Raw genomic sequence first — 11312 nt, 5'->3', positions numbered from 1 at the left:
TATATTTTTCACACTTTCTTAACTTTATGACATATCAAAGGCATGCAGATATGTATGAGACAATTGCTTTTAATTTAATCACTTTTCAGGAGGAATGAAGCTGTTCAGGGTACCAACGAATTCATGCATGACTATAAGTGTATTACGGGAGTTGTGACTAATATGGCCTTAAACTGCTAGCCTCAGGTAGAGATGATGTGCAGACTAGTTTCTTCTTACTTACTCCACACTTGTTGCAATTTATCATATTTCACATATTTCCCTCTGGAGCAACAAACGGCTTTACACAACTGTTTTAGATGCAGTGTTACTCCTAAAAATACTTATAAACAGACTAATGTTTAATTAGTGCAGTTCCTCAGGGAACAATGTGAAAGTAGGAAGAGGATTCTGTAATCAAGTCATTACATGAAACCCACAAACATCAAATCAGACAGCTTAAAGTTTAACATACAATGTTGTTGACGGAGGAGGTGTTGGAAAAAGACAGAATGAAATGCATGAAAATTTCAACCTGAATTTGGTTTTCCCACCTTCATCCCATCTTACCTCACATTTTCCATTATATTGAAAAAATTAAAAACACTGACGGAAATTGTAAAACAAGTCTTTGATTCTGGTCACATTCTGAAAACAATTTCCTGAAATTGTGGTTTCTGATTCAGAAGGAAATCATGTTTTTGGGTTGTTTTTTTTCTAGTGTCGCTGAACAGAGTGCCACTTTCATGCCAGCGCTTAATTACGACTGTGTTTTCTATTCTCAGGCCCTCCTATTGTGCCTTCAACACTGTGCATCCTGGAGCATGAAGGTTTAACAGTGCAAAGCTCTCACTCATCACCTTTTATGCTTACGCTGACAGGCCTGCCCTGTCCACTGGCAGACTTATTCATTGGCAGTGTTTTATCATTAAGGCCACTCTTGTTCTCCAGACATACATCAAACACTTCATCTTCATTTCCCTCCTCCGCTGCTCTCTCGCCTCTCCTCCAGCAGGCACATTATGGCTTTACGTTGTTGTAGAATATGCAGTTTGGTATAAAGACATACACTCTCTTGGCAATAAATACAAAAAAATACTCAGTGTTTAACTATTAAATCAAATTTGTCATTAATTTTGCAGCAGCACATATTTAAAAATCACTATCTCAAGTTTAAAAGTCTCATACACAGTATTGCTTCTCCTGACAAAGTTCTGGTGGGTATTCGGCAGACGCAGAGCCCCCCCCCCCCCCCCCCCCCCCTGCCCCCCCCCCCCCCCCCCCCTAACTCCCCTCTCTGGAGTATCACTGCTGCCTCTCAGGGCCTCTTCCCTCCATCTGTTGCCTTGTGTCTCTCACTATGTGCTCTCTCGCAGAAACATTTCCTCCGCCCCCCAACGCCATCAACCAACACTCCCTCCCCTCCAAAAGCCAACACTCTGCTGGCCTCTCAATCATTCCCCTTCCAGCTTCTAAAAAACATGATCTGCAATATAGCTGGTCTGTAATTGTCAGAAAAGAAATTGTAGCATTGTAGTTTCTCAATGTCCCTTTCCCTTCTCTTCAAACAGAGTCTCTTTTATTTAATAGGTCTGTGTGCATTGGGTTCTCAATCTTGATGTCTGTCTGTGATGTAGTATTGTGGGGGGAGAGACGAGAAAGTCTCTGTTGCAGCTCTCACACCTTCTCCCATGCGCCTGTTTTTTGCTCTTTGTATTTATGATAGAGTCGGTGGGAATTGCTCCCCCGTCTTGCTTCCTCTCATCATTCTGTTCCTCCTAGATGGTTTTACTTATTCAGCCAGCAGGTGTGTTTTGGCGGAGGCTCATCTCCCCCTCGCTGTCTTTCTCTCTCTGCCTTTATTGTATCCTGGGCTTTTCTATACTCTTATCTGGTGAATGCAACAGGTCAACATCCAAAGCTTAGGTTACATTTAAAATCAAAGAGCATTTATTTTCAAGGCTGGCTCCGCGTTGGAAGACAAGTATCTTTAATTTTCCTTGGTTATTGTCTAAATTATCTTTTTTTTGTCCTCTTTATCAAAGTAACCCTAATTGAAAAAGCAAAAGCTCTTCCCATCTATTGACATGTGTCTTGTACTTGTCTGACATTGCTTCATGTTAATGATAACCCACTGTGCCGTAATACAATGGGTTTAAATCATTACATTTTTAAATCAGTACAGTAAAATAACCACCACCATCATTTACCAGCACATAAATCAACAGTGACTGCAGTCTGCATGTCCTGTACAGACTTCATACAATACTTGCAGCCATATTTTAAGTTAGGTCCTGATCAGTGCAGTGGAGAAGTCAGGCTCATCCCTACTGTTGCTCACAGCCTTTCACTGTGATTACAGTCTGGACACCCTGTTCACCATTTTCACAGCCACCGTGAAGGGCGGACTAATCAGTGATCAGTGTGGGTGGCCAATGCGACAACGGTGAAGTCAAGCATTTTTTCCTGTATGTGCAGCGGTTTTAGAGTTTTGGTTTCAACTGGTAGTCCGACCTGATAAGGTAAAGGCTTCTCCAATAGTTTCAAAATTCATGCGCGGTCTACGTTCAGTAGGATGCAACGACTGGAAACAATTCCTCCAGACCCACATATATTTACACAGTAAATTTGGGTCAGGTAACACAAAGCTACCTTTGGGGCAGTACCAAAACATATGTAATAATTGTTGAATGTCATTGTTACAAAACATTTGCAGAGATTACAGTTAAAATAAATGAATATGAAGTCACTGTTTTTTTGGCTAAAATGTTGTCCAAATTTATTTGTTTTGCAATCTGCATATTGTAATTGAGCAATTATGTTTGCTACACACGTTCTTTTTTCTAAAATGTTATTATTCCAGCAACTGAAAGTGCGATGGGAATTGGTTATGACATGGAATTGCTTCAACCGATTAAAACTTGACCAGAAATTTCTGTAGTCTTTCTGTGTGTTGCAGTTTGACCACATAGAATTTTAAGATTTATTTGATGCAGCGGACAAAGAATTTTAACGCCACTTGAAGAACAGAAAAAAAACAACAACAAACGGTTTAATATTGTCCATGAATTTTTTAAACTAGGAACGGTGTCACATTTTCAGTCCCTCATAACAATTTCAACCTGCAGCCTCCTCTCAAACATAAGAACTGGTTAAGAAGGCCAGCTCCATCATTGGCTGCAAACTGGACAGTCTGGAAAAGGTGGTGGAGAAGAGGACACTGAAGAAATTATTATCCATATTGGATAATCCTGACCACCCTCTCCACCACTTGCTGCAGGGACAGCGGAGCACTTTCTCCAATAGACTCCTCCAGCTCATTATATTCAATATTTTTGCCCTGTACATGCTGCTGGAACGTAAAAATGTCCCTCTGAGGGATTAATAAAGTATCTATCTATCTATCTATCTATCTATCTATCTATCTATCTATCTATCTATCTATCTATCTATCTATCTATCTATCTATCTATCTATCTATCTATCTATCTATCTATCTATCTATCTATCTATCTATCTATCTATCTATCTATCTATCTATCTATCTATCTATCTGTCTGTCTGTCTGTCTGTCTGTCTGTCTGTCTGTCTGTCTGTCTGTCTGTCTGTCTGTCTGTCTGTCTGTCTGTCTGTCTGTCTGTCTGTCTGTCTGTCTGTCTGTCTGTCTATCTATCTATCTATCTATCTATCTATCTATCTATCTATCTATCTATCTATCTATCTATCTATCTATCTATCTATCTATCTATCTATCTATCCATCCATCCATCCATCCATCCATCCATCCATCCATCCATCTATCTATCTATCGACCAACAATCTGAACTATCATTTTTACATTGGCATAATTTAAATGTTGTTTCCAGCATAATTCCTTTTCTATAGTCACGTCTCAAAATATGATTTCAAACGGTCTTTCAGTTGCAAAATCACTTTAACATCAAACCATCTCCTTTAGTTTAGGTCAGATTCATACAAAGCTGTTTATTCAACTTTGGCAGGAAAAAGAGATTTCATTTTACAGAGGAAATGTAATAATAATATTGTGTATTTGTTGTAAAACCTTTGTGTTAAAGCAGCTGAATGGTTGAGTGAAAAGCCTCTTACACTTTATAATCTGTTTTATGTTCAGACACAAAGAAAACAACAAAGTAGAATAAAGGCTCTGAATGAACAGGTTATTTAGAGGTGAGTGTGTGTGTGTGTGTGTGTGTGTGTGTGTGTGTGTGTGTGTGTGTGTGTGTGTGTGTGTGTGTGTGTGTGTGTGTGTGTGTGTGTGTGTGTGTGTGTGTGTGTGTGTGTGTGTACTTGTAATAGCCATGTTGTGGGGACATAAATTCATTTACACAGTCACATTTGGGGACCTGCTTTTCTTTTGGGGACAAAATACAAGTCTCCATAATAATTAAATTCTAATACAAAGACTTGGTTTAGGATTAGCGTTAGGAATAAGGTTATGGTGAGGGTAGAAATAATAATGTAATGTGAAGAGATGGGAACATGAATGTGTGTGTGTCAAGGGTCTCCTTAATTATAGTGGTCTGACAAGGGCACAACAAAACATAATGATGCTTCATCCCTCATCAAAATCAGAGCTGTGGTGTCTCAAATGTCACCTGAGTTTCAGGTTTGATAGATGATGAGGACAGATTCAATCCATATATAGTCAAATTCTCATTAAAGGAATATTTCACTAGTTTTCAACAAAATCTTTTGTTTTATTAGTAGGAGTGTAAGGTCTGTCAAATGTCCCTTATTGCTAAGCTGTTCCAATCCAGAGCCTGTTATAGCATGTTTATGATTATATTAGATATATAGATATTAGAATGTGTTATATTACCGACATTATTCAAAGGGTGCAACTTTAAAGATAAACACACTCATGGAGGGGAAAAAACTAGAAATCTCCAGTATTTCTAAACCCAGTGCGCTGGCTGTGATAAAGATGAACACATTCAGCTGAAAGAAAACCTATTATAAATTCAAATTCAATAAATTCGATCAATGTAAGTTTTCTTGCATGTTTATAATTTAGGATGCCCAAATAGATTTAGATCACTTCTATCAGGCGTTTGGATTTCTTCGCTGCAAAAGCCGAGCAAGATTTGAGGGAGATTACAAAGTGCAATCTTCACTACCAAACAGCCTTCCTAGCTCGGCTTTGTATTGGCAGAGGAAATAAACCTATCCAAACTAATTGCAAAGTTTAAGTGCGTGAGGGTCAAATGTAAAATGAAGTCTAAAAATTTAACAGCCAAATTTGTAGGACTGTTTCAGCAGGATGCAAATGAAACCGAGAAGCAGGCACAGTCAGAGCTCACACATGATGGGATATCGTAGGGCAGGTGCAACATGGGCCACGGGGCCATTAGGGAAAAGATACGGTTCGGTTTTGGAGCATATACAGGATGAGGCAGCAAGGCTTGTCAATAAAAAAAGAAAGAAGGATCAGAGACTGAACTGAAAGGATGTGAAGGTGTAAATTGTTACAACCTGTTCTCAGGTCACTGACAGGTTTGAATCTAATCAGAAGTCAAGATCTAAAACACTGCAACTCTGTTTTGATATAGAGGTTTCAAAACATCTTAGCCAAACCCTCCACGCACACTTTATGCTGACGTCACTGAAAGTTATCCATTACACCACAGATTCAATGACCCGTGACATTGCAGTTGTAGCCTATACGGTCAATAAAATCAGATTGGCCCTTAGCATATGAATGTACTATTATCACAAAGTCCAATTTATTGGCATCTTCACGTAATCCTTTTTCAAGGTAGATGAACACAATATTCACATAAATTTGTAGGAAAATCTGCATTTCCAAGTTCTCAGGAAAAACTAATTTCCCAAAATGTTTGTGACTTTAGCAGCAGCGTATTGCAGCCTGGCAGGCCTGGAGTTGCTGCATTGTCATATTGGATATTTGGCAGCGGATGTATATCACTTTAGGGCAGTGTTTATATGCATAGTCACTACAATGATGGTTACAACTGTCTGAATTTTAGAAACTGTGTAATCTGTCACTTTTTTAGGGTTTTACCCCGACAGCAGTTTGAGGTGCGTCGAATAAGGGATTGTTTGTCAGCATTCACATATGTTAATGTTCACAGAGAGAACTGTTTGCCAGCTTTTATATATGCGCCAAATAGAGCGTTTGTCAAATAAAACTCATTGCAGAGTCGGAGGGTCTCGGACATAAATGACAGCTCTGCACCAAGCTAATGAAGCAAACATCTGATATAGACTGTGTGGTGCATTGTCAAATGCACATGCATACAATGTTTTTGCCAATGTCACTAAAATATAAATGAAAACCAGCATAAAAATAAACATTATTTTGCCTAGAATCACACACAAACCCTGGCAAAACCACAAGTTGTTTTTGCATCTTGGTTTATGTACAAAAAGACAAACTGTGTTCAAAAGTGAGCTTTAAAGGTGATCATAGCCAGCTATAGCTTTCTTTAGGCAGAGTCAGTACAATGAAAGTAATAATCATAAAAGCTAAGCTCACCTGCTGCTGGCTCCAGCTTCATATTTACTGCACAAACATGAGAGTGGTATTGATCTTCTCAACCAAATCACAGCAAGATATACATAAAATGCTTTCTAAAATTTGAAATGATTTAATGTACTTTTCAATGTTGTAGGTTTATGTGATGTGAAGTTATTTTATATTAAAAAAAAAAAAATCTATCTACACAACAAGTGAAACGTGCCAGCTCAGGACATGAACTAATCGTGCTTTCAGGCAGCTGGGAACTGGGAAAGTTCCCACTTGGGAACGTCCCACTTCTGCAAGGAGAGCATTCACATAAGGGCTCACGTAAGTGTTGCTCTATTTCTGCTGTCAGAATTCAGGAAAGTGACAAACAACCTCGTCATCATCCAAATAAACCAACACAGTGAGCTCAGGAGGACAAAATGTATTTCTACATATTTTGATGTATTGCCATTTTTTATACTTAACATTTAACACAGTTCTAGACTAGGAAGGCCAGGCGAACCAAGTCTATTTCATCATTTGTTCGCATGTAGCAAGAACATTTCTTACCTTTCACCACAAATGTTGCCATATCAAGTGATGCCAAATCTACTTAGAGTTCTCGAAAGTCTCCCACTAGAGATACTCTATTGCCCCCACTCAAGGGGCAGAACTTTCCCACTTCCCAGTTGCTCATGAACACACCATTAATTATGCAAAGGAGGGGACTGATGTCCAAAATGTCTGTCCAAAAATTAAGACAAAATACCAACCTTTTATAATAAGAAATGGTCGACAGACATCTTCAATCTGTCTGATTTTTCAAACTAAATGGAAAAAGGAAGACAAAAACAAGTTTGGCTTTTGAAAATTGTATTCATCCATTATGTCAATTAGGGGAAGTGGGAAGAGAGAAAATGTCGTGACATGTGGAAAACAAGCTCAGTGACATTTGAGCTCTGAAACAAACACGTGTTGATTTTTACTGGGCTTGTGAGGACATTGTATTGAATAATTTGTATTCTCACACTGCTTACTAATTGTAAATTCTTCTGACGTCAACCCTTCAAATCTTCATCATCACTGTAACCTAAAACCAAGTCTGAGCCCTTGAATGATTCATTATGTTCTTCAGTGGTAGTAGGGTCCCAATATGTCACCATGTCAACATACAGTATTTGAATCCAAACACTGTAGTGAACACCCCAAACACACAGACATCAGACATGCAACTGAAAAGTGAAACGTGGATAACTGAACAACTTCTGTTCAATCTGTCGCACCAGGCACACTACAAATGGAGGATTGATGAGTCAATACCAAACAACAAACAGTAGGCCTATTTAACTGAGCGCATCAGCTTAAAGTCACCAAACAAGAAAAGCCATTGATAAATAATTTCGGCATTACACGGCTGTCACAATAGCCCTGTTTCACCACAGCCTCTGTGGGTTTATTCACTGGTGTAATAAGATAACGGGCTCTGTAATGATTCAGTCAGATTTGCTGTGTGGATAATGAAAAGCACAGATCAGATGAACACATTTTATTGGCAGAGATAACGACCTAATAGAAAATATGGCTGTTAAGTAGCTGAAGCATTTGATTGGTGGAACTGTAAACTAAAGGTATTTTCTTGTTCATTTGAGGTAAAACTTAAATGGTACCATAAGAGCTTCTTTATAAAACACAAAATTGAAACTGTACAAAGATGTTTTGCTTTTTTTCTCCAGATAGTCGTTTTTGGATTTATTGCCCTTTTTCCTAGGCTTTATTGAACAATGTAGTTTTGAACCATAAGGAAGCAGAAATCATTGTCATAGACTGTATCCAAGGAGAACAATTAAAGTCTACAAAAAAAAAGAATTAAGAATAAAAGCTGCAGACAATTGAAATTGACCTCTTTAGCTCTTTTCAAGATTTTATAGCAGATTGAAGGCCAATACTTTTATTGTTGAAATAGAATGATTTGATTGACAAGAAAATATTTTTAAAATGTTATTTATTCATTCACTTTATTTCCCTGCATGCATGCCATTGACCCAGAACCAGACTATTATTCTTCATGAGCTACTTTTTGTTTGCTTCAGTTACATTTAGACTTTTTAATGTATCAATTTGTCCAAACATGAAAGAGTAAATGCACTGAAGGAAAAGATATCTCAAAACACACACAAAAGAGTGCACTCTCCCATGCTTAACATGTGATGTGAGAATTGAAATATTGGTAATTAAACATGAAACTGCCCATTATAATGCTATTATGTGACCACAGAGTGTACAGTCTACTCATAATTTAAAAACATAGAAAAATCTAAAATACAATTTTAATCTGAGCTCAGAGCATCAAAGAAACTGCAGAAAGCCATTATGGCGCCTGCAGTTTCTTCGTGTTAACACTTTTCCTCAACGTGATGAGTGATGTTTATTTCTCACTTCACACATCAGCTCCTCTTACAGACTCACATCAGGGGAACCGTCCCTCTTTCGCACATGCAATCACCATAAAACTGTAAGTGGGCCTTTTTTCTTTGCAAAATGTCAGAGAACATTACAATCAAGCGTCGTCATTCTTTATTTTCCTGGCAGAAATGTTCTCCACAAGTACTCTATGTACAGGTGTAGTCACTATTTCTGCAGGAAGTTTTAAGGCCAAAAATAGAAATTGTAGTTTTTTTTCTTTGATTATTGCTTTTTTTCTTTCAAGAAATGATTGAGCATTTAATGATGCAGTTGTGAATAATTCAAATCCAACATCATAATAGAGCACAGTAATATGAATCTGACTGTACATTATCGAGTAGGTGGCAAAAACAAAACACTTTTTGAAGTTTGGGATTTTTTTTATTGAATTTTCCTGATTTACATTAAAAAAAAAAAACTTGGACTGCATTGAGGGCTTTGCACATGTGCATCAGCAGCTACTGTATGTTGCTGTCTGCATGTGGCAGCCTGGAATCAGCAGGTGAACCAGCTCATTGAACCGGTAGGAGGTAAAGTGTCAGGTGAGACGTTCCGGTTCAGAAAATTGCCTCAATAACAACTCACGATCCAATTTTGCAGGGAAAATCATTATGAGCAACAGCACAAAAGCATGCAGGCAAAGCTGATCTAATTGTTCACCTTCACTGCACTGTAAAGATTCCTAATTTAGTGCCCTCAAGAAACTTTTGTGGTCTGGGAAGTTTTAAGAAAACAGAGAATAAAACAGCATAGGAGCAAACAGACTTATTCATGACAAACTGGGAAGTGGGAAACTTCCACCCTCTGAGTGGAAAAATACACAGAATGTCTCTCAAACTAGGAATATCACTGGGAAAGTGGGAAGAGGTTTTGGGAGCTCAGAGAAATGGATTTGACATCACTTGACATGGCAGTGTTTATGGTGAAAGGAAGAAATGTAGAAGCTCTGCAAATAAGGTCAAATAGCCAGACTTGGTTAGCCTAGCCTACAAATTAAGCTGGCTGTGTTCAGTGTTGAAAACGGCAGAACATCAAAACGTGTAAAAATTACAGTGAACATAAAATGACAACCTTCTGAGCTCCATTTCATCCCTCTGCTGGTTAATATATATAATGACCAGGTTGTTATTCACGTTTCTGTATCTGACACATGGACTGTATATAAGAGTGGACGTAGCTTCTGGGTCTTTAAAATGAGGCCGATGCGGAAGTGCCTTAAAGTGCAATACCAACAACAGCCACCAGGGATTGGCTCCAAATAGCCTCTTGTTCCATGGAGTCCCATTCAACTTCTCTCATGAAATACAAAGTCAATACAGTTTTTCCACAAGTTGTCATGGTGTTGTTTACTAAAGTCGCTCCTTCTTATTAGTTTTCTGGTGGTCTATCTGAAAATAATCCCATTGATTAGAATATAAGTCTCAAAAAAATCTGTTTGATTGAGAGGCCTGTGTTGCTGTCGGGTTTCTGATATCAGTGGGCGGGACGTAGTGTCCTGGAGTTTCTAATGACATTTATCAGATCTACCACTCACTCCTTCCATGATTGTCCAAATATGGTCACTTCTGGCTTCCAGCACTCCGAGCTAGCAAGACAGTAAAGGCTAAAATTCAAACTCTGAGACCTCATAACAGCAGTTCACAAACGAATGGATGTTGTCACTGTTGTTTGCCGCTCAATCTGACAGCAGAAATAGAGCTTGTTTTCCCATTTGCCACCCTGCTGCCTGTTTGTGAACACTCTTCACTCAAAAGTGGGATGTTTCCAAGTGGGTACTTTCCCAATTACAAGCTGCCTAAATGCACGATTAGATGTCGGCCATTCCAGCCTCTTCCCATTTGTGCTGAGCTAACCAGCAGCTGGCACTAGCTTCATATTCAGCATACGATCATATTGATATCAAACTTCTCACCTAACTCTCAGCAAGAAAACTAAAACCCATATTTCCCATAATGTCAAACTATTCCTTTAAATAACTTAAGTTTGGAGAGACAATGAAAAAAAAAGTTTCAAAAATCAAAACAACATTCAGCTCTTGCCCTCAGACCACTATCATAAAATGCACCTCTGCGTGAAAGTGCGGTTCCCCTGTAGCAAACCCCACATCTCTCAGTCCATTTGCAGCACATCATAACACAAAATGTCCAACTTCCATAGAAAAGAAATAAAAAGCAGTCTATTCTATTGCCGCTAAAAAAAGATCCTAAAATATGAGCATGGCTGCATAGAAAGCAGAGCTGAAATTAGGTTCTTTTTGACAACAATTCCAGCGCTGCTCTGGCTTTTACTGATTAGTTTACCCTTTCTCATCCAACGTGTGCTAATCAGTGAAATCATTCACTGCTCTATTTTATGGCGATAAAAGCTTGCAGACATTTGACCC

This window comes from Brachyistius frenatus, unplaced genomic scaffold, assembly GCF_029030835.1.
Source record: "Brachyistius frenatus isolate BFR_SWC_R1_liver_20210118 unplaced genomic scaffold, ASM2903083v1 Contig_117, whole genome shotgun sequence".
Lineage (NCBI taxonomy): Eukaryota > Metazoa > Chordata > Actinopteri > Embiotocidae > Brachyistius > Brachyistius frenatus.
The sequence above is the reverse complement of the archived record's forward strand: the minus strand, read 5'-3'. Positions refer to the sequence as shown.